General features: G+C 42.3%; 1 protein-coding gene across 1 annotated transcript in view; it reads right to left on the bottom strand.

The window, feature by feature from the left end:
- The window catches only part of OFCC1 (orofacial cleft 1 candidate 1), a 112,672-nt gene extending 87,861 nt beyond the window's left edge, over nt 1–24,811 (bottom strand). Inside the window, exons 1-2 of the mRNA XM_014519073.1 lie at nt 24,748–24,811; nt 13,054–13,258 (exon numbers count right to left, since the gene is read on the bottom strand). The gene's annotated coding sequence lies outside the window, so the exon portion shown is untranslated. The remainder of the gene's footprint in view (nt 1–13,053; nt 13,259–24,747) is intronic.
- Between the last annotated feature and the right edge of the window lie 457 nt (nt 24,812–25,268).

Genomic DNA, 25,268 nt, shown 5'->3' with positions numbered 1-25,268 from the left:
TTTTCAGAGCCACACTATGGCTATCTATTATCCACATTTTTAAAACACTATACAACAGAAGGTAGATATGGTTGCTGCCACATTATTTCTGATTATACTCCTCCCCTCCTCCCTTTTTCTGGAAACTAAGGTAGTCAAGTTTATGATAGAGACAGACATACAGAATAAATAATGATAGTTGGGACAAGTAAAGTTTCATTATTACAGGTGATAAAGTCTGATACAACTGAAGCAGTTTCAATTGGTTTTCACTTCATAGGCACATAAAACTATAGTTGTTCAGGGTTGAAGTTAAGACTGCAATACATCTTGAAGACCCAACTCTGACTTTCTTGGTGTAAACCCAGTGTTTTCAGTAGGGTTATTTCTCATTTGCACGGCTGTAAATACAAGCAGATTCAGGTATTTACTGTTCACCAGAAAAAAATATATGCCTATATGGTTTTTTATATATATGTTATATATTATATAGATATCTATCTATAGATTAAAATAATCAATGATACTTAAAATATTTCCACCTTTTTCTCCATTTCAAATATTGACTTGAGGCCATATTTTTATATCTTTTGAGCTATACACTCCCAAAAGGATGGGCTTTCTATAGTGCAAATGCTGACAGTGCCATAAATGGAATCAAAACAGGGTACTGTTCTAATAAACTGATAAAAGTTGGCACTTTTCCAAGGCGTGCCTTGAGTCTAAAAAGTTTGAGAACCATTGCTTTAGCAGGGCTTTAGAAAATGATGAAGGGATGGAAAGACAAAGTTATTTTACTCTAACTTATTAAGCACTGGTATTGTATTTGATATCTCATGAGGTCCCTTCCAGCCCTAATGTCTATGAAATCTATAGTGTAAGGCAAAGGGCCTGATCCAAAGCCCATTGAAGTTAATGGTAGTCTTCTGTTGGCTCCAGTGGATCGTGGTTCAAGCTTATAACAATACTAGTGAATTTCCCATGAAGAATGATGGATGGATGGTGACTTTCTTGATGGCGACTTTCCTGATGGCGTTGTGCATCTAACTGTCTTCTCACAGTGGCATTTTCTTGGGACTCATTTGCACAACTTTTTTTGATTATGTCATGTATTTGTCTTCTCACAGCAGCCTCCGCTTGTGATTCATTTGCACAGCATTCTTGATGGCATTGTGCATCTAATACTCCTCTTGGGACTCATTTGCAAGGCTCTCTTGATGTCACCTCAAATCCAATCACCTTCTTCATGTAGCTTGGTCCTGAGGGCTTAATTCATCTGTCTGTGCGTCTGTCTGTCCGTAACACTCTTTAACGGCACTGGGAGCCCAGCATGGCAGAGCCCAGCGTGGCAGAGGGAGGAGCCAGCTATTATCTGTTTATAATAGAATTATTTGTTTGATTCAGCATTTTACTGATCTAGGGTAAACATGTCTGTGATGGTTTTGGCCTGTAATGTAACTAGGTTTGCTTCAAACCAGGAAGGTTAATCATGACCATTTCCTCTTTAATTTCCTTTCTTTGTCAGTCAAATATATTATGTGAAAGACCCAGAGTCTCACTAGGAGCAGCTAACCTAAATATTACAAACAAGAATTTTCATGAAGTCACATTAAAACCATGACAAACTCTTTCTGAGTTCAGGAAACCACCTTGGGGGCTAATGACCAAATTTTAAAATTCCTCCCCAGGAGACCATGAATAGACTAAAGTACACAAGACAAAAGAAGAATTTAATTCCTTTGTCACAAGCTTGTGAATCTCCCACATAGCTCCTTCCCAAGCTGTCCAACTGCTGGCACCTTGCTCACTAGAACAAATGGTTCTCAACTGTTTTAAATCTGAAGCACCTCTTGGAAAATGACAGCTCTTACTTTTTATTTGCTTTTTTGACTACAGAAAAACAATTCTTCTGTTGCAAAGAACTCAGGAAGATCACAACAGGTCAGAATGTTTTAGCACTATAGATCCTATTTGAAATGTCTGGGTTTATCTTGTGAATCATGTTTGCACACTTAAGAGTGTTAGCATTGCATGGCAACCTGCAGCACCCTTGAAAGGGTCTCAAGACACCCCAGAGTGCCCCAGTACCCTAGTTGAGCATCACTGCACTTAAGGAATCTTAACATCTTATGGTCATGGTATCACACCTCTGTTAGATTAATTAGAAAATGGGTGGTGGTCTATAAGGATGATGACTTCGGGGCATTTTGGTACCACACTCTAACTGACAGATTGATTCATCCAACTGCTCTGGAGGTGTATACATTCATAATAAAAGAATGGGCAACAGGAACAGTAAAGAAAATAATAAACTCTGGCATATCCACTGTTGATACAAGGGGAAGACTCTCTTCAGAGATGGATTCCCCCCTAACTCCAGTCACAGAGAAGGTACATGTCATTGTGCTCGAGTGATGACTCAAGACCCATTTTGTGCAAGATGCTCTAATAGATGTTTTGTAGGATTTGGGATGTGAGGATCAAAAAAGGGAACTGACCATATTCTATAGCACCATATTCAGCTCAGTCCATAGGTGTCCATGATTCTGGTCTTAAATCAATTTCATTGCCTTCTGAATGTCATCAGTGGTTTTAGTAAGTGGGGAAACCAAGAATATACTGGTTCTTGAAGGCAGCAAGGGACAGCCAATACAGCCTAACTAAACTACCGCCATCTACAATGAATTAATTCTTTCACCATTGACCTGGAATTGCCTTTTCCTCCTGGAGGCCCCGTAGCTAAGATAGTGAGAGGTGTTGCCCTTTCCCCATAAAACATCATCCCAAACTGCTCACACTAAAAGGGATGATATCCTGAAAATTCTGAAGTCACCTTCAGCCTCTTCTGGCCCCCTCCTATATGGGTTTCCCTGTGGTTTGCTCCTAAAACAGCACAGTTAATAAAGTACAGAAAAATACTGCATAAACAGTTTAGTATATCCTTTCAGGCCCTGGATCACTATATTCTTGCAAGCTAAATCTTAAAGTATAGCAAATGGGAACTGTATTCCAGGTGGCTGCCTATCCCAAGATGAGTGGATAAATTCTTCTCCATTATTCATTTTACTCTCCTGAACACATAAAGGAATGACATTTCAGTATAAAGTTACTGATTTGCCTCTAGGTTAAGTTTAAGCCTTTGCTTAGTCGCTTTAAACATTTTTGTTTTTCCCTAAAGGTGATATGTAAAAGTGGAAAAAAGGGTCTATACCCATATTTTGTACTTTATGATGCATAAGAAAATGTTTGAAAGGTTTGCTTCTTTTTCTTTTCATTTCTTTTTTATTTCTTTTTCTATTTTTTCATTTCTTTTAAGCCACACTCTTGCTGGATGGTGAACCGAAGTGATAGTTCAAGAACTCTTTCAGTCCTACTTTAAAAGGAGTGAGGTTGTTGAATCTTTCGAAGAATGGTTTCTCTTAAGTGTTTGTTCTTTGTATTCAAGTTAAATAATGTCAACAAAACATAAGGTGTGATGGACTCCAATCCTGCAGTGTGCATTTTCTGGATGAACTGTTTCATCCATTGATATGAATGGGATCCCATGAGAACATAGGCGTTCAGTCTAACATTATTTCAAGAATGCAGCCTTAGCCTGACCTATAGTTCACCTTTCTACAGAAAATCACTATGACTTTAATGCTATTTAATTACATCAGCTAAACATTGTTTTTATATCTAAAATAGCTGAGAAAGTGTGACTGGCTTTAAGTTTGATCTTACTTCCTTGGGTGATTTGTCTTTCCTTTTGAACCTGATAAGTCAGTGTCCCTGGTAAGACAATGTACATTGCATACAACTATTATTAGGGTTGAGTAGCATAGGATAACCTCTCTGACATCCTCTCCCTGTCTTAAATACATTGCCAAGAAAGCAATACTAATTAAGGTATTAAATGACAGATTTGGGATTCACTGGATCCCATGCCATTGGATGGAAAGGAAGCACAGCGTGTCTTTAAGGTGGTAATATTACAATATAAACATTAAAGGAACTAATCTCCAATGAATTAATTCCATTTTTTCCTCCCAGTAGTAGTTATACTGAGAAAAAAAAAATGAAGTGACATTGTGATGAATTGGGTCCCAAAAATGTGAAAAATTCCCTAGATCAGCTTATCAGTTGCTCTTTCTACTCTAGTTAAAATATCACCAAAAGCCTCACTCAAAACTATCAGATACAGTTATATCTACTTTACAGTCTCTAACACTGAGAAGTTCAGTTCAGTGAATGATTCAGCTTAAAAGTAGTAGGATCCAGATTTAGAACAAGTCAAATTTAATTTATATAAATTAATAAATACACACACACAGACACACATATATAAGTGAAGTTTAACTTGCTAAATCTGGACTTTTAAACTGAACCATCAATGAACTGAACTCCTCAGTGTTAGAGACTGTAAAATGGATATAACTGTATCTGATCTTTTAAAAATATATCAGATATATACATATACATTAGGCTGTGTAAAGCTTCGGTCACCGATTCGATTCAGTGGAGATTCAGCCCGATTCAGCAGTTGAATCTCCAAATCCAAATCGAATCAGGAGATCCTTTAATCTCTCTGAATCAAATCGGAACCATCCAAATCAATTCGGAGAGATTCAATGATTCTGACATAGACGCAGCTTTAAATGTTTTTTCTACATACTTCAAGGTACCAGGTGGCTCATGAATGCTGAGATGGTGGGGCAGAGGGAGCGTTACACGGGAGCGTGGTGGGGTCCCTGTGCACTTGGTGGTGGACCCAGAGGTGGACCAGAAGCACTTCTGATCTACTTCCAGATCCACCGCAGAGCACGCAGGGGACGCTCCCCCTGCCCCCTGGCTCGGTGACTGGTGCCTCCTGGGTCTGGGGGGTGCCAAGCCAGTGGGGAGTAGGGGGGTCCACCACTGAGTACACGGGCCGTCCCCCCATGCTCCTGTGTGATGCTCCATCCACCCCACCATCTCAGCATTCACAAGCCGTGCCTGGTACATTGAGGTATGTAGAAAAAACATTTAAATCTGTGTCTATGTCCAAATCACTGATTCGCCAAATCAGCATCGAATCTTCAGATTTGGATTTGGCCAAATCAAATAGGGGCAGTGATCCAAATCAACGGATCGAATCACCGAATCCAAACCCAAATCAAATACAGCTCATTTCGTACACCCCTAATATACATCTATCTATCTATAGATAGATGTGTATGCATGTAATTATATTATTTATTAATTATACATACCATGCTTAGTTCTAGTGGCTAAGAAATATTTCCATTTAAGGAACTATTCAATGAACAAAGGTATAGAAGGGAGTAATTTTTCCTTTCTCTGCCATTAATAATTGTCATTTTAATACTGTCCTGAAGAGGGTTATACGTAGTGAAGATTGTGAAATTCAAAATCGGTCTCTGTCCAAAATCAGGGCCGGATTCTTACCCGAGCTAACCACAGCTGAGAAGTCACTTGTATACTGTCCAGGTCTATAACACTTCCCCCCCAACCTTGGGTTCACACTCCTGCTGTGAAATTGCCAAAATGTACACATGCCAAGCCCCAATGTTTAAAGGGTTTGGCTAGCATAGGAGCTTCTGGGCAGGGCTCATCCACTGTGGAGAGTAGCCCTTGGGTTGAAGTACCCTCTCTACTGTGAGATTGGCAGCAAACAGACTTAATGGACACAAGTCATGCCCAATGTCTCAATTTTAGGCAGAAGGGTGGGGTGTCTCAAAATATTTAAGATAAAAATGGGGGTCTGAATGTTCCTAATTTCCAGTGGAGGAAAATATGGAATTTAAAATATACATGCATATATTTCATTCAACTCTTTGGTTTTAATGAACTTGGAGCAAACATGGAAAAAAAATCCCTTTTCTTCTGAAGTGTTTTCAGAAGAGAGAAATATTTTACACAGCCCTATCCAATCCTACTGCATGGCATTTCACAAGAAGAAATCCCTCACGGTATATTGACATCTGAGTGAAAGCAAGCTAAAAGCACAAATTTCCATCTTTTCAAAAACACGTAAGGTAATTGCATGAGTCTCAATGTGAAGTTTACACTTCAGACCTTATTCATCAACTAACAAACAGTTTCCTTTGGTGCAAAGATGACAGGAACAGGCTGGTTTTATATCATAACATGGAAGAATTGCCTCAGTTTGAACTACTAATGCTCAGAGTCTCAATGCTGACAAGCTCGAGGCCCTCAGAGCTGCTGCCTTCACACTGTCTGCAATTGGTGCTACTGCATACTTTCAGGCACTCAGCCCAGGGGCACACATTGTATCTTAACATGCTAGAGTGAGGAAAACCTATTCCAGTTTCCTAAAATGACAGAACTACAGGTGCAGAAAGTTACTAACCATTAGCAAGTGCTTTACCTAGCACATGGAGACTTCAAAGGAGGTGTGAGGGAATAAAAAAAAAAATAGTCCTGGGTGTGAAAAATTGCTCTAACCTTGAATGCTAACTTGGCAAGAAAAGAATACAAAACCCAAGATATAATTTCTTTAGTACAAATACATACACAAAAAATCTCCAATAATAGATGAAGGGTGAAAACCTATATGCCTGCTGTTGGTAGGAATGCTTTGGATCTGGCAGGTGTAAATTGTCATGACCCAGTGCATTTTTGACAACTATGCCATTTCATGCAAATAGAGGATACTCGCCTGTATCTGAGATTCTTTTTAAAAGCACAAAGGATGTGATTACACATGTAATTTATGTGAAGCAATAAACTCCGGGGCAGTTTGAGCTGAAGTAAACTACTCCCAGGCACCACATCTACACATGCACCCAGCAATTGGATCCAGGGTGGAGCAGGCCTGGACTGGCAGGGGACATGGGAGGTTAGCCCCAGGCTTTGGGTCGCAATGTTGGGCAGCAGAGGGGCTGGCTGGGGCATGAGGGTGCTGAAAGTAAGGAAAAGTGCGACTAGGCAGTAGGCAGGAGACTGACCCACTGCTGGCTGGGCTGACCAGGTGCAATTTATGGCTGCAGTCAGAGTCTACATGTGTGTTTAATCACAGTAAATTACTCCGGCATAAGATAGTACTGTTCCTGACAAGACTATCTTACTGCAGCGTTAATTAGTTTACTGCAGGCTAATACCATTGCACATGTAGACAGGGATGTTTTACTCCACAGCTAATTAGTCCACACCACAGTAAAGTACATGTGTAAATGCAACCAGTTTCTCCTAGCATGACTATTTCCCTAAAAACCTTAGATATGAAAACCAAGAATTTCTAAATTTTATTTCAGCTTAGAACCTTAGAGCCAACTTCTCCTTTATGCCTGCGATGAAACAAATACTTGCATCAATATTTTGTGGGTCAAGTGTGAATGTAAAGTATTTCACTTGGATTCATTCCCACTTCAAGGGAATACCCAAGATGCACAGAGCACGGCATATTTTTAGAAAACAATAAAAACTAGGAAACTTGATAAAGAACTCTTTTATCTTCGTATTATTGTCACTGACAGTGAGTTGCTTCTCAAACAATAGCCATCTAATTTGAACTGGTTTGGGAACTGGTCTAACTTGTGCACCTGGCTTTCCAGTAAAACAAAGCAAAACAAAACCATATTCATGATTTAAAGTGTCATTGCTATTTTCTGCCACTTCTGGTCCATTATTCCTGATCCATATCTTTGTTTTGCTTGTCTTTGTTGACAGATAAGTATCTTGCTGTACTACATGATGAGAAATTTATGCCAACAAATATCAGTCTCATATAAATTAACATGAAAGAGTCATGTTGTGCCATTTTCCTCAGATTATGCAAGTGTCAGGTAATGCAGGATATGACTCATCCATGAATGTTCTCCAAAGAGGGGAACTGTGAAACTTGCAGCTCATAGGTTTTGCAATTTCAGTTTGCCCAAGTATAGCACTCCAAGGTTTCTTTTGTGCTGAGGGATCATGAAGGTATGAAATTGTATCAAGACAACCTGTACCAAAGTGATTTGAATCAGACCCAGAAAACTACTTCTGGATCTTACACCACTCCACCATGCCACCTTAAAAAGACTTGGGATCCCTCTTTAATTTTTTGCTATCTTCCTGAGGATGGGTGGAGAGGGTCAAGGGGCCTTGTCCCCAATTCCATTCCTTTCTCTTTGTAGATAACCAGTAAATTCACACACTTCCTTCCCATTTAAGATAACTAGTAACTAAATCCAGCAAACTCCCATCCTCACCTCCAAGAAGGACAGTTGTCAGAACTTTTGGGGAAGGAGACAAATGTCCTCCCTTCATTATGTAGCAGTTCGGTTGGAAACCATACCTGTTCTCATTGCCAGTACTCTAATGCCATTTCCTTACTTTCACTTTTGGTCTGACACACTCTCTAAATCAGCGTTTCTCAACCTGTGGGTCGCAATCCAAAAGTGGATCCCAAAAATATATGAAAGGGTCATGAACAAAATTTAAAAATGGATCAACAAACTTTAAAAATGTATTCTCCTAAAAGGCAGAAAAGTGTGGGAAACCATGGCTTTTCCCTGCAGGCTGGCAGAGTTCCAACCTGCAAGGGGCTCCCCATGCCCCACACATGCCCCCCTTGCCCCACATACCCACCCCGAGCCCCACACACTGGCAGTGGGGGTAGCAGGTTGGGACTGGCCATTGATGTTTACAAATAGGTCCTGGTACAAAGAAGTTTGAGAACCACTGCTCTAGATTACATTTGGCCTTAGGAAATTTGGGGATGTGCATTTTCAATTTGAAAATGACAACTAGGCCTAAAACTCAAAAGTGAGGAGTAATTCTGAGGGGTCAGCTTGAAATACCCTAAAGAAAACCCCTACACTTCACATGGTTTTGTTCCAGCTGCCATTTAGCTCAGCTGTGTCTGTTTCTGTCTCTAAGCCTGAGGAAGGGTACTGTGGTACCTGAAAGCTTGCCCATAAAAGATATCACCCACAAAAGCTCTTGCCTTTTTCATATCTCCTGAACCATCATAGCAGTAACATTACTTCAACACAACTAACAAAGATCATAAGTTTTAGAAAATTCAGGGATCCTTTCCTCAAATGGTCTTTCCTCTTAAGATGATTCAAGACAGAAGAAGCCTAGATCTTATCTCCCCAGTTCTTTGTTACTGATGATCTTGAGGTCAACATTTTCTGTGCATACATTCACATTCCACTTGTTTATTTTTGTGGGGGACTTATTTTCCTAACAGGTGAATACATATGTCCATTTCTTTTACTCCATGAAAATTCACATGGTTCCCCGTTGGATAAAATTTGATTATTCGAACTGATTCTGCTATGACATACATATTTGTAAGATTTAGATAGAGCAATTTGTTAATATGTTACTATTCAGTGTAGTACATTTTTATGAGATGTACTTGTATGTCATATCCTCACCATTCTCAAATGATAAACCATTTTGCATGTCAAGATTTCTAAGCCACACTAGAAATAAGAAAAATAATTCAATGTCCAAAATAAGCAAGTAAGTCTATTGCTGATTTATTTTGGCTCACTACTAGCCTCCCACCAGCGTTCCTCAGGCCTTCATGACTCAAAACATATTTTCCAAACAGAATTCTCTAGAACCTAAATACCCAGAACAACCCATTTAAAAGATGTCACTGAGAATCCAAATAAGAGAAATAATGGAGATGGGGGAGAAGAAAGCTTGAAACACGCACACACAGGATGAACACACATGCCTACATTAATAAAATAAGATTACATCCAAGGAAAGTCTCACTGATAAGAAACAATTCTTCCTAACACCACTGAAGTGAAGGTACTTGATTATATTACACTGTTTGCAGCATTTTGCTGATTTTCATAAATGGAACATAAATTTGTCCGTACATGGGCCTGTCCCACCCAGCATTGTCTACCACATGTTATCAGCACAATGATAGCAATTAGACTTGCTTCTCTAAGAATCAAGTTCTTGCAGTGCTGCAGGTAAGCTAATTAGCACTTGATTCTCACTAGCCACCTGGCATGATAATTCTGCAGTGTAGACATACCCTTATGCTCTTCATTCTGGAATCAGTCTAAAATATATTGCTTCATTAGTAAGATGTTTCATCCTTGTCCTGCCCTGACAAATTATTCATACTGAAACATAATCTGAATTAAGTTCTTCACGTATGACAATGACATGGAGAATGGAAAAAACTCAGATAGGAAGAGGCAATAGTTCTCCTTAACTATAGAGAACAGCATAGTTCCCCTTAAAGCATAATAAACATATACAAAGCAATAGATCACCCAAAGGCATGGATGATCAGAAGTACATCTCTGGCAAGAATGTCTTGCTTTTAAAAGTTTTAAAAGATAAATAGAACCTTGTACTTTAGCACTTAAGTCAACTTGTAGCTATTGGGAGACTAGGAAGAGAGACAAATTCTCTCTTATCTACCCAATGTGTGTTTTCTTCCACTGTTGTCTGAAGCAACTTTTCCTGGCCGCCAACAGTGCCCAGGACCTAAACACAATGGACATTGGAGTCTGATCCTGTTTTATTTCTTAAGTTCTCTAAAAAGCATGAATAAATGAACAGAAAGCACATCCTTAAAATGCAGACTGATACCAGAAGGTGAATCATTTCTGAAAAATAACCTACATAGACTTTCTCACTCATTGTGAGGAACACAGTGAGAATGAGCAACATGAAACAGAAAGCCAAAAGATTACTAAAATCTGGGTGGATGGATTATCACAAGAGTCACCAGGTACAATTCAGTTAAAGTACACTGTGTTATGAAACTTGGGAAATGAAATCACTGAAACATTAAAACAGGGGTCCTCAACCCCTGATCCTCAGGCCAGATCTGGCCTATGACCCCATGTCATCTGGCTTGCAAGGCTCCCCACAGATCCAGAAATTGGGAGTAGCACTTTAATTAAGGCAGCTGTGAGAGCTGCTCTAATTAAAATGCCACAGTGTCTTGTGTATCAGCATCACCACACTTCAAAATGGCAATGGGGGCACTTTAACTAAAGCTCATTTAACAACCTTAAATTAAAGTGCTCCCACTGCCATTTTGAAGTGTGGGGAAGCTGATACACAAGACAGAGGCTACAGGAACATGCTAATTAGCACACTCCAGCAGTCTTGATTAATTGAGTCTGCTCTGACGCGTTATAATTACAGCACATCAGAGCAGCCTCCCACATATCTACAAGCACCCTAAGACTCTGTCTCCGTCCCTCCAAGACATGGCTGAACTACACTGATGGTAAACCTTGCTGTACAACACTCTCTCCCTATCTGTACTACATACAATTGGAGATTTTAGTCTTCAGGGTTATCAAACTATCATCTGTTATGAGCATTAAGTTTATATTGCTGCGATGCCCACAAAAAACACTAGCAGTGTTTCAGTAGCTGGTGTGCCGAGACCACCGCTGATTTTATTGACCAATACTGTCTCATTGCTTCCTTGTGCTTTCCTGGCTGCCTATACCCATCTGTTTCTTTTTGTCCTATACTTTGATTAAAAGACTTGTTAGATGCCTTATAACTGGGCTAGGAAACATTTTTTGGCCAGAGTGCTGAAAAAACCACAATGTCTACCTTGGAAGGTGCCAACGTGGCGGAGCCTAGAGCAGCTGTTTACAGCCTCCCGGCTGCAGCTGGCCCATGGAGCCCGGTCTGCTTGCAGCAGGGCTTGCAGCCTCCCAGCCGCCTGCTGGGAGCAGCCTGGGCTCCATGGCTGGCAGCAGCTGCTTAGAGCCTCGGCTGGTGGTGGTGTGCCGAACAAAATGGTCTTGCATGCCATGCTTGGCATGCATGCTGGGGGTTGCTGACCCCTGCCCTATAAAATGGCAAGGACCGTCTTTTTCATTCTGTTTGTGTAGTGCCCAGCACAAAGGGGCCTTGATCCATAACTAAATAGCTTTTGGATAGTACCACAAAAGAAATAATTAATAAAATGTAAAAAAAACTTGGGAAAATTAAAGAAAACTTCAGCTGTGGGTACTATTTATGCAGTTTTGCTTTTCATTTAATTAGTAGATACACTTTAGCAAAAAAAAAAAAAGCAGCAGCAGTCGCCTCACGCAATGAATAGTCAAGAACCTTGAGACCTGTTCAGAATGTAGGGCCTGGGATCTGTCCTGGGTTCTACTCTAGTCCCTTATGGAAAAAGGGGTGGGATTTCACTAACTGTAGAAGCAGTTTAGCTGGCTCCTATGCCAAATTCCCACCACCTATCAATACAGGAGGTATGTCATAGTAATCTCAAGTTGATCTGCCAGCTGGTCATAGGGCTGTTCTGAACTATTCTGGTCCTAGATCAGCCAACTGCAAATAAGTCCTTGGATATACCCAATAACTACTAAAGACTGATGCTGGGATTCCCCCCACCACGTCCCAAAAAAACCCCTACTACCACCTTCCCTTGGGCAAGATTTACAATGAAGGAGTCATAATCCATAATTCACGTACTTAGGTCATTTTCTTAAAAATATGACAACAACATTTATTTTATGATTTCAGATATGAAAATTATCTACTTAGTGGCAGAATTTTGTCAGGCCTTGGCAATATGCAGGCTGAATTATCCCAGTTCAATAATTCACTACACTACTGAAAGGAGATAAAATAAACATTTTGACTGAAACTATGGAGATAGTTCTACCTTCACATGTAACAAGGGACAGAACTTGCTTATTTCAAGTGTTCTGGACTAATATAAAGATCAGCATATTTAAACAACAATACATATAATTAGTAAATATCATTACCTTTGCTAAATTATGATGAGACTTAGGAAAAAGGTAAGGAAAGGGAATGTTACTTCCTAATGCCTGAAAATTATTCATCTGTGCCAAACAGGTAAGCACACAAGGCAGTGACTCACTCATCTTTGACCTTAAAAGATTCTAGCAGGGTCAAGTATTTGTTTTACACCGTCTCTTAATGACATGTTAATTTAATTATTGCCATGAGAGCTTTAGCCAGAAATTAAAGTGACAATCTCTAAGCACCAAACAAACCTATGCTATTCTTTTGTATACAAGTCTATTTAAAACTGCTATCAAAACATTAAACAATAATAGTATTGATGTTTAATATGCCTTATAGAAAACTCTATCTTACCTTCTCAGTTCCTGGCCTTCCTCTTTTTGAAACTGTATCCCCATCCTAGTCTCTATGGCAATGGTGACGTATAGGTTCCACTGATGAGAGGATTCTTGGCATATTCAACAGGTGCAAGAATGGTCTGTCATCGCGAGAAGCCTCTCCAGTCTTAGGTTTCTCTGTGAGCTCAGAGGGATGTGCACATTTTTCTCAGGGACTGGAGCTGGACACAAATAAGAAAATCATGCTACATTTCCTTTTACTGTCTGGGAAATAAAGGAAAAAGTAATAATTCTTAAGGTATCATCACAGAATGTAACTGGGTCACAACCAAGATGAATTAATTGTAGCTAATTTCTACTGAAGTACTTTTAACACAGGGAAGATATGTACACAAGATTGTAAGGCACCTGATAAACATGATGGCCATAATTCCTGGAACATCTATCCACCTGGTTTGAGAAACAAGCAGTGACAGAAAGTTATCTCGACTCCAATGGAGACAAAAGTAATAGGAGAGATTTTATCAAGTGTTAACTGAGAAACAGCAGGTGTGCAATGTGGAGCTGCTCCTTTCCAGACAGGGGAAGCTATGGGGAGAGCCTATGGTGACTTTCTCTTCGTAGGAGAAATTTCTGAGAATCACTCAGATATAAAACATCAGTAATGGAATGCAATAATAGACCTATCTAGTAGCATAATTCTCAGCATATATACATTATACTGCACCTCCCTGTAGTAGTTTGTAGTACAGGACGTACAGTTTCTACCACTGCCTGCCCTCTCTTGCAGTTCCCAAAAAATGATGGAGGGAACAAGCTTGCTCTCTGGTCACAGGTCTATCAGCAAAAGCTGCTGAGTCAGCACAGTCACTAGATGTCCTGGATAATGGATATACCTGCTTTCTGATCAGCTCCCCACCCCTTCATGTTTTATTGGCCCTTTATGAATTTCCAACTAAAGGAGAGTTTTGGCCTCTTTTTGTTACTACAACCTCATTCTCTGGATCAGACTATGCTGAGATACCTCAACTAGGTCAAGCCCCAGGTTACCCTGCCCTTTAAATTTAAACAGAGATGTGTAGTGCAGTGCTGTGATAAGCTCATTTCTGATTTCATTCAAATAAAGCAGGCCATTAAAGTTGAAAATTAGAGTCACTCCGGGGTCAATCACTGTCAGCATTTTCAACACTTTTTGAGCCAGGACCTTCCCAGTGCTCCTTAGCTGTGCAATTTTGTAACCAACTGACCAATATATCTCATTGCCACAAAGGCAATGAGACCCATCAACAGAGAAGTCGATGATTTATTTCATAGTAAAAGGGCATGTCTACACAGTTAATTCACTGTGTGAGGCAGCTGTACTCTGCAGGTTGCTTCCTAAACCTGAAGCAGTGTAACCATGTCCACACAGTGCTTCAGATGAGCTTATTAGCCCCACTGAATACCTTGTGTTAATTCACCTACTTGTGGTGTTGCTGGACACAGCTGACCAAAATTAATAACTGATTGATTCAAGACCATCCAGAATTCATCCTTGGAATATGAACATTCAATTAATCTTTTAGGAAAAGGTTAGAAGAGGAGGTGCTTTATCTAGGTTTGGGTTTAAGAAAGGTCAAAGTAACCCATACAGACAGGCCTTTGCCCTACATGATGTCCTATCCACTCTATGATAGCAGGATTGCTCTGCAACAAGATGCATTCCTCTATCCATTCATGTCTGTCAGTTGTTTCATGTAGATACTTCACAATAACAATGCTAATGTTTGCAAGGTGCCATACATGTATGAGATCTTCAAGACAGATCTAAACCAACAGAATAGAGTTCAGGAGAGCAACAAAAACAGTCAAAGTGATAAAAAGCATGACCCATCCGATTAAACCACCTGGGCTTGTTTAGTCTAGAAAAGACGAAAGGGACACATGATAACAGTTTCTAAATATGTAAAAGGTTGTGGCAAAGAGACAAATTTTAAACTGTTTTCCATTTCAGGAAGTAATGAGTTTAATTTGCAACAAAGAAGATTTAGGTTAGACATTAGGACAAACTTTCTAACTGTCAGGATAATAAAGATATTGAATAGGCATCTGGAGTTTCCTTCCAGCCCTCTTTTTTCCATGACAAAAGAAGTGTAACTTTTAGAATCCTCTCTCACACACAAATAAATTATTAGCCCCTGGTCAACCAATACAGAAGCAAAACTACGAAGAATTTTTAGAGGTGGTCCCATTGGGGTTTTTTTTTTTGGTTTGGTTGCTAGGGGGTGGACAGGGCTTTTTGTTTTGTTCTGTTTTTGTTGCTCTCATGCTTTTAAATTCCTAATGATGACTTTTTAACATGTTCCTAATGGAAAACACATAGTAGTAATTAAAATAGTTTTTCAATCTATAATTATGAGTTCATGAGCTTTTAGGCAGGCTATTCACAGCAAACACTGTATTATCCCAGGCATGCAAGAAGAAGGAAGAATGCAAAGGATATGTAACTAAGCTACAATTTCATTAACTCACAGGAAGGTACCAGCAACAACTTGTACAGTGCAGGTCATTATGCCATCCATCCTTTCCATCTGATATAGGCCTGTCATCAAGCCTCTGCACCTGGTCTTAGCCCACTGTTGCGGCATCCCTGCCCTCTCCTTCTGTGGAAGGATTAAAGGGGTAGAAAAAAGGAAGCATCTTCACTCCATCAGGCACTGGAAGCTTCATATCTTTCCTGAATTCTATCAGAAAGACCTTTCCCTAACCCACCTTCCAGCACCTTCCAGTTTATCAGGAAACAAGAACTGCAAGGGCGCATCCAGACGAGTGCGCACTTGCCTCTTGCCCCGTCTCAAACTCCTTTGAGATGGAGCAAGAGGCATGTGCGGGAACGAAAAAATGTTCCCTGTGCTGCAAACTTTCAGCGCGGGCAGAAAATTAGACCCCTGGATAGGGGTCTAAAAAAAAAAAAAAAAAAAATGGAGTTAAAAAAAGCCTGAGGCAACCGGAGGCTGCGTCCTCCACAGAGATGCCCCAGCTCAAATTTGCACTGCTTCTATTTGAGCTGCTGCAAGCGAATGTGCTTGCATGTGTGGATGCACCCCAAAGGGCCAAATTCCCACAGTGGATGCCTGTCACAAGGAAGCATCAGTGTACAGTCTTCCCTGAGATGAGCTCCCAAATCCAGCCCTAACAGCAGGAAAAGAAATGTATCTACTCTGTGAGAGAGATGTGCCTCATCATCTCCAACTCACTCAGGCACTAGGCATGATGTTTTCCTAGGTGATTACCAAACTGATGATTCACACATTTTCTAGGGAGGCAAATATTTGCTGTTCAGATGAGCCTAACATCAAAGCTGCCAATTGCAGGCAAGTCCAAGGAGCTTACCTTCAACAGAAGAAACTTTGGATCATGGTAAAATGGAACCTCAGAAAGTGTATTGCTAGGATTCCCCAGATGAAGGGAATGCAATTCATTCAGGACTAGATTATTTATATCCACAGAACAGCTTGGCATGGGAGTCCAATGCTTTGTGTTCATCTGTGTTGGCTTCAAAATGCATATAAAAGTCTAGAGAACCTTGCTGAAGAAGCAAATGTCTTCCTGTCTTTCCCTTCCTTCAGATCACCGCAACAGTGTGCCTTTGTTTCAAAGAAGACTAATAGCATACTGGGCTGCATTAATAGAATCCTTGCCAGCTGATCAAGGGAAGTGATTATTCCCCTCTATTCAGCATTGGTGAGGCCACATCTGGAGTCCTGTGTTCAGACCCCCTCCCCACCAAACTACAGAAAGGATATAAACAAATTGGAGAAAGTCCAGCAGAAGGCAACATAAATGGTTAGGGGGCTGGGACACGTGACTTTTGAGGAAAGGCTGAGCTTATTTAATCTGGAGAAGAGTGGACTGAGGTGGAATTTAACAGCAGCCTTCAACTGAAGGGTGGTTTGAAGGAGGATGAAGCTAAACTGTTCTCAATGGTGGCAGATGACAGAACAAGGACCAATGGTCTTAAGTTGCAGCAAGGGAAGCTTAGGTTAGATATTAGGAAAAATTATCTCACAGGAAGAATAGTAAAAGTACTGGAACATGTTACCCTGAGACACTGTGGACGCTCCATCCTTGGAGGTTTTTAAGACCTGGCTAGACAAAGCCTTGGCTGAGAAGATCTAGTAGGGGCTGGTCCTGATTTGAGCAGGAGGTCGGACTAGATGACCTCCTGAGGTCCCTTCCAACCCTAATTTTCTATAATTCTCTAAAGGGGAGCTGATAACTAGATGTGTAAATATAATATGGTGCATTTGAACTACAGGCAAATGGCCAGATACCCCTAAAATCTCACTGCAAGGCCACAGCACTGAGGCAGCTCTAGGCTGGCCTAGATAGTAGAATCAATACTATGGACAGCAAGGAAACCAGTCATGAGAGCTAGTGTGTGGATGTGCAGGCACAAGGTACACAAGCAGGCAGCCAGTGCCTCTGGAAATTCACAGGTTTGTTGAAGATTTTTGATCCATGCAAACATTTGAAAATCTTGTAGTCTCTTTGTAGGTAAATTGCAAATAGAGCACAGTTTGACACTGGGGAGGAAAGTGAACAGGTATAGCAAGAGCGACATTAGTAGACAGTCACTGGAGTCAAATTCTGTTTACAATTTATCTATGAAGAGACTATAAGCTTTTGAAATGTGTCTGTGGATCAAAAATCTTCAACAGTTTATGGGCATATATTTCAACCTAATGCTTGCAAACTTTATTTTCTGACTCCTGCTTCATGTATTTGCAAGCCACACTGTGCAAATGCATCTGTTTACATAAATTGGCATGTATTTTTTGCTTCCTGAATATCAGATTTCTGAAACCTAGAGTGTTTCCAAAACCTGTGCTTGGTAGACATTTCACCATATAAAAACTGCAAGTTCATGAGGTACCCGACACCTACTGAACATAAGTGCTACCACAGCACAAACAGCTTCAAAAGTTTATAAATAGTCATATCAGCAATACCAATAGCCATGGGATCATGTATGGTCATGAGCAGGAATCCTGATTTTCCCAGATAAAAAAAAAACAAAACAAAACAAAAAAAATTATAAATTCTCTGACAAAACCCCCCAAAATCTATGATTAAAATGAAAGGCCACTATATAAATAGGTATCAGTTGAACACAATGTTTTCTTGATATATTTACAATTTTAAAGCGATGTGGAAGCCTGCCACTGCCTCAATCACTATAATAAAATAAATTCTAAATTCCTATAAATTTTAGTATTTGATTTTGGGTTTTTTTATCATGGAAAATCAGAGCTCCCCTGACCCATTAGCTCACAGAACACAGGTCCAGGCCCCTCACTCCCAAGCCACAGTCTCCCCTCACTCCCCACCCCCACCCCCCACCTAGCCCTGCCAAAGGGGGCTTCCATCTATGGAGCCAGGGGCCTGAGTCCACAGTCCCCTGGCCCCTGCAACAGTGCCTGAACCCCGACTGCCACAGGAGGTGACGGCTGCTGCAGTGGAGCAGAGTGCGGAGCTCAGCTCCCTCTCCCCCCCACTCACTTCCTACTGCCTTCCTGCTCTGGGCTCAGGCATGGGGTGGGGCTGCTACACACACCCCCAGGGGGGCAGGGGGCACCCATGCCCCCCAGATCTGTGCATGGGGCAGAGGAGGCGCAGGCTGCCCACTGCAAACTCAGGCTCCCCGCCCTGCTGCCCAATCCCAGGCCTCTGCAGCCCAGCGGGTGTGATCCAGCATGGCCAGGCTGAGCTGGACCACAAGAGGAAGCACCTTGCTGCTGTGAGCTCTGTGCTGCCTTGCAATGAACCCCCTCCCTACACCACTGCTGCTGTGTAGGCAGGAGACAGCTTGCCAGTGCAGCATGGAGCTTACAGTGACAAGGAGCTTCCCTGCATGCCCCACTCTGCCCTGCCATGCTGGGTCACACCTGCTAGGCCGTGGAAGCCCCAGGGAAGGGCAGTAGGGTGGGCAGCCCAAGCCCACAGTGGCTAGCCCGTGCTTGCCCCCACCCCATGTATATATCTGGGAGCCATGGGTCCCCTCTGCTCCCCTGGAAGTGTGTGCAGTGGCAGGGAGCTGGCCCCACCCCCCACCCACTGGACAAGCCACCTGCAGCCCCGTCCCACTGCTCATTCCAGCCCCGGGCCCTAAGCCCCCTGCACGGCCCAGCTGGGCAGCAGCCCCAGCCCTGCCCAACTCACTTCCTCCCTCCCCATGGGGGCCTCAATCCTCTCTCTCCCCACCCCCCTCCACCCAACTTACCAGGCTACCCCATGGCCATGTGCACATGCATATGGTGTCCCCCACCTGACCGCCCTCCTCCTGCTCCCCCCCAGCCCCTTGCAAATTGTGACTCCAGCAGCCTTCAGAGATCTCTTTGCAAAAGTGCAAAATATGTGGGTTTCTCCATTAAAATGAGAAATCCACAATTTCCTCAGGTAAATGGGGAAATCCATTATTTTCTCCATTTTTCCATGGGAAACAGAAAATCCAGATCCCTGGTCATGAGCACTTCCATGCAACAGCAGATTTACAGGCCTCTTCATTTTCCCATTGTACTGCTCATGCTGTGAGCAGATTTTCATTGGTGCACATGTTTGCAAAAGGCCCCTTATGAAATAAATGGCAAAACCAAGCCATGTTTTTCTATTTAAATTAATGTCTGTGACTGCTTTTCTTCCAATCTTACCAAAAGACAATACTGATTTAGATGCTGATAACAAGTCACAATTCAACCAAGTCTTTTTTAAGCCACAGTATTTTTTTTTTTTAGCTAAAACCACTGTGTTGTAAGGCCCTGATCCAGCAAAGATTTATGCACATGCTTAACTTTAATGACTGAAAACTTAATGTAACTTCCATTGTGTGTAAAATGAAGCACATGTGTACATCTTTGCAAGTTTAAGCTTCTAAACAAATACATCCTTTGAACTACAGTATGGAACCAGTACTTCAGCTGGTATAAATCAGCCTTAAAGTTGATGGAGATACCAAGTCACACCACCTGAGGATCTGCCCCTTTAAATTTTACACAATGAATTTTACACCTTTGGCTCCATTCTGAATAGAAGCTCCAGATGGTTTAACTGTTAATACTGTAAAAAAAAAAAATCTTTCATTATTTATGTTGATTGAAATAGATGTAAGTAGTTTTTTAAATTGCATTTACATAAAGTCACTTGATGGAAAATGTAGAGGAGGGGGGTTGTTTGGTAAACAAGTTACAGTAATAAAGCTTCCAGACTGAGCCAAGAGACCTCTTAGTAAATCATTTCTTCCACGGTTTGACAATATTTACAAAGGTTTTTACATGAATTATTTACTTGAGCTTTTATAACATGTAACGTACTGTACACAAAACAGCAAAAACACATTAAGGTTACAAACCTGGGAACAAACAGTTATTCAATGACAGATGGTGGAAAGGCCTCTGACAAAAGGAAGTTTACGACTAACACAAGCAACAATCTTTTCTGTCTGTCACCAATAAAAGGGAAGAGGACTGCAGGAAAAAAAAAAAAAAAAAAAAAAACAAACCAAGGAAACAAAGACAATGTTTCAAAAGCTTGCTGGGTTTTGTTATTTTTTTAAACAAGTATTTGGTTTAGTGTCTAAAAATGCTTTTTGAAAGAGCTCCTGCCACCAGTGAATGAACCCGGGGTGCACAACACAGTGGAGAGAATTCCAAAACACTGCCGATGGATATCTTATCCTTGTGCATCGTTATTTCATATTCATCTTACAGTAGAGGTCAGAGAGGCCCCAGTTAGGACTGATGGGTTGTTAGGGTAGTTTCCGCACATAGGAAAAGATACTCCATGCTCAGAATGTCTCCAAACAAAAGACACAGGGCAAGCAAAAAATGATCTTTTATCCCCATGAATTGTCACTAAGGAGATCCATGGCAGAACAGAAGTATGAAACCAGAGTGAAGTTCATTAAACACAAGTAACACAAGTCCATAAAAGCTCAAAGGGGGGAAATCTGGCTAGATACATTAAAAAAACGTTGCTTTATTAGCACCCGTTTCCATTGTCTAGTGTCAGCAGGTGCTGCCATCACTGGAAAATTTTCCATACTTTGTGCCACCTTCCCTACTCCAGCAATATCAATACCACACTAGCACAACCCCCTCCTGCCAACTATAAAAATCAAGAAGCCCGAGATAAAGTCTGGGTAGCCAACAATTTGTGAAGGCAATGGACTTTCTTGTCCATTTGTCCTGAACAAATATACCCACCTCCTTTACTCACATCACATACCTGTGGGGAGCAGCCAGCACTATGAAGCCACAAGAGCCAAACCAGGGCCCAGTTACTAACACTCCCAAGCTCTTTACTTCGTAGTTTGGGAACAAAGGTAAGTGCAGGCATTCAAAAAGCCTGTGGTAGTAGCACTCTAACTTTTGAGCTTTACTCTAAGTGCCCAAGGTTAGGTTGGGAGCAAGCAGAACATGTTACCCCTTGTGGGGTGGGGAAGGGGGCCCAGAGCCTGCCTGCACAGCCTGAGCACAGTAGGTAGGGGGGACTCTCACAAGCCTCCCAGTGTGCCCCACAGGCTCCCTGGACTGCCAAAGACCCCCAAGAGGAGACAAATGGCTGAGTTGCCCTGACTGACTGGTGGAGACATCACAGCTGCCCCCCTGGACACCCCATACACACATACACAGAATGCAGATATTCTGGACACACAGACACACATATGCAGACAGAGAACTCAGGCATCTGGGCCATGACTGGGCCACCAACTTTCACATGGCCAATGAGGATGATGCCCTCTTCTTGCACAACTCCCTGTCCCCTGATGTGATAGAAAGCAGGCACTATGCTCCCAGAGCCCCCAATTTCAGCATCAGCATCATCATTACCACCCCCAGTCCTCATCAGAGGCCTGGCCTATCCCCTCCTTCCCTGGCTTGTGAGGCAGCTGGACTGCTGGAAGAAGCAGTTCAACTACAGACTGGGCCTGGCACCACAAGCACGTGGCACAGGGATAGGGGAAAGGGTGATCCCTCCCACTGATGTGTATGGCCCCAGCTCCACGCCACAGCAGTCTGTCTGGATATGTGAAGCCCTGGCTCACTACCTCCTCACCTGTGTGGACCAGGAGCCCTCCCCAGATGAGTAGGGCTGGAAGGCTTCAAGTGCCCATGCCCTGGCACCAGGCCATGGGTCTCCTGTCATGGGCTCCTCTGGTCCTGTGTCACAGGCACCATTTCCCACAACCCAAGCTACCTGTGCACTGTCTCACTCCTCCTCTCCCTTGCCAATCCCTCTACGGGAATGCAGTGCAAGAAAGAGTTGTGCCTCATTTTAATCAAATGTTGAAGCTGCCAAACTATTAGTGTGTTTATTAAACAAAAACTGTGCAATGTTGTCCACTCTGGAACTTGGACCCTTCTTCCCAGTTACAATTCAGAGAGTGTGGAAAGACCCTGCCTGAAGCAGGCAGTTATGCCATGGATGGTGAGAGGGTGATGGGCAGCCATAGGGGGCTCAACTTAACAAAAAAGAAACCAGGCGAGGGGCAGGGGGAATGCCATATGTAGAACTGCTGCCCCTCAGTTTAATTAAATGTTGCAGCTGCCAAACTTTCCATGTGCATAATAAAGAAAAACTGGAATTTTGTCCACTCCAGAACTTGGACCAGAGTCCAGGGGGCTGCCATCCCCTGTAGTGGGAACTGGGTCTGAAATGGTCTGGCTTGGTGAGCTGGTGGGACACCCTCCCCACCCCCTGTTCGCTTAGGGGCCCTGCACCTACAGTGGTGACCGCCAGTGGCCTGTTGTAATAAGTTGGTCCAGGAAGGTGAGCTGAGTAAATACCAGCCCTGGCATTGGATCTTGGGCAGCCTGGTCCCCTCCCCACCCACACTGTTGCTTCCTGGAACAGGCCTCAGACAACACCTTCTTGTCTCCTTGGACCATAGGTCAGCAGTTTCTCACACTCCATATCTCCTGTTCTGGGGCCCCTCCAGCCCCAGCATCCCACAATCAATGTGTGGTCTGGAGCATTCCCCCATGGCTGCCATGCCCCCCACCACCCACCTCCCCATGGGACTTTCAGCCATGTCGCTGTAAGGAGCAGTGTCTGGAGTGGGGCTCTCCATGGCAGGAGCCGCAGCCTGCCCCACCACTCTGGCCTGGGAGGGCATCAGATAGGGTAGATGGAATCAGCACACTAAGCAAGAGTACCAGACAGTGGCTGATAGCTGGCTGGAGAGAACAAGAGATGGGGACAAAACAGGGCTGTCGGGGTAAGAAACAGGGCTGTGCTGACTTTACAGTGACAGCACGGGGGCTGGGCCAGCCTAGCACTCAGGCAGATTCAAGCACTGGCCATGGCTAGACCACCACCCGGCAAGAGTGGGTATGGGGATGCCACAATGCTCCATGGGATGTCAGCAAAACGCTACCTACAGTGGGTCTCAATGGGATGTGGTACAGATGTTTGTTACTCCACTCTAGCTTACAGTGCTGAAATCTAATGCCACATACATCCAGAGTTATCCTCTGCAATTTTTACAGCATTTTATGTGCCCTGACCATCTATACAGTTATGACTGTGGAGCTCTTTCTGCATGCCTACCGTGCATTAGGTAACGTCTGTACCTGGCCATAGTATCTAAGCTAAGTGACCATAGCACTTCCACGTGGCTTGCAAGGGGCAGCAGTGCCACTAAAGACACATGACTTTGGATCTCATGGCCCATTCTCATCACTGCCTTCCATCTGTGAGGTATGGATACATCCTAGTGCTGTCCTCACCTTACAACATCAAAAAAAGGATCATGGCACAAGCTGTGGGCACCAATTACATTACAGCCAACATGCCAAGAAAACATATGTAGGGTATATTTATTAATGGGCGATGAAAAAAAAAAAGACTAAGAGCAGAATAAATTCTTAATGCACAACACATTAACTGGACCTAGCACCCCTAGCCAATATCTGAGAAAACACTTAATGATCATGGGTTATAGAGATACAGTTTAAGCCGTTATAGTCAATGGACAGATATCCAGTCACTTCAGTAGCACCTGGATGGGATTCAGGGTGAGACAGCAACTCACAGAGACAGCAAATTAAAGCAACCCATGACAGGGAGCTTGGTTAACACATTTGAAAATATAAGCCAAATTCACAACAGCAGTTATAAGGCAGAAAAATCTCCACCTAAACTAGCTGCAGTGAGTCAGACCAGCATATACACTAGTTACCATCAACATAACAAACTGCATAGCAGTAACTCAGGTCAAGGTAGCAATGGCCTTATTCTGCTTACAGTGGGTTTATGTCTTGAGTGGCCATGCAGGCAGGACTTAATTGAAGAACAGAGGTATTCAGAAAGGTGAATGGAGTTTCACATTTTTCAGCATATCAGTAGCACAAGGGGCTGATGTGAACATAGAGGGTTTTTTTATGAGGTGAAATACGAAGAGCAGAGGTGACTAATGGGGATTCAGAATCATGTATAAGATGTTAATAGAGGTGACAAAATATGAAGGTGCTTCCTGCAGTGAGAATAATCTAGCCACAATGTTCCAGAAGCCCTGAACTCTAGAGAGTAGAGATGTAGCAGGACCATCAAAGAGAACCGTCCTCCGTGAGACAGAAAGTGAATAAGACATGAATATGGATTGCAGTAGAGGCAGAGGTCAAGGTAAAAATAAAAGTATCAGAAACGGTCGGTAATAGTATAAAACACTTACCTTTTACATAGTCAGCAACCAGCACTGCATTAGCTGAGATATTTCTGAAAGAGCTGCATCCAGGACAAAGAGCCTGGGTTTCCTCAGCTGACATCCCTTCAGTGAGTTTCACAGACTTTATAGATCTTATCCTGACTGCTACTTCTGAATCCATCCTAACTTGTAATGAGTGCAACTCTACCTTGCACCTGGGTCTTATTTTTCAGGGCGAACTCTGGCCTTCAACAAGATTTCATAGAATTTCTGCTAAATGAAAGAAGCAGCAATCAGGGCGAGCTAGTAAGCCAAATATGGCCTTTTCATTTATTCATTTATTGGTTTGGGGAAAGGTTACAAAGATTTGCCAGCTTTTTACTATAAAGCTGGGTGGGAAAAGGTGTGGGTGAGGAAGCTAGCTGATGGTCAGGTCCCAGGAGAGTTTAAAAAGGCTCACAAGAATTAATTAAAATAAAAATTAATAACACAAGGAGTGTTAACTGCTTGACTCATGAAGATGAATGGAGCTATAGGAAAATGCTTGC

This window comes from Alligator sinensis, unplaced genomic scaffold, assembly GCF_000455745.1.
Source record: "Alligator sinensis unplaced genomic scaffold, ASM45574v1 scaffold361_1, whole genome shotgun sequence".
Taxonomy (NCBI): Eukaryota; Metazoa; Chordata; order Crocodylia; family Alligatoridae; genus Alligator; species Alligator sinensis.
This window is presented reverse-complemented; position numbering and strand designations above follow the sequence as displayed.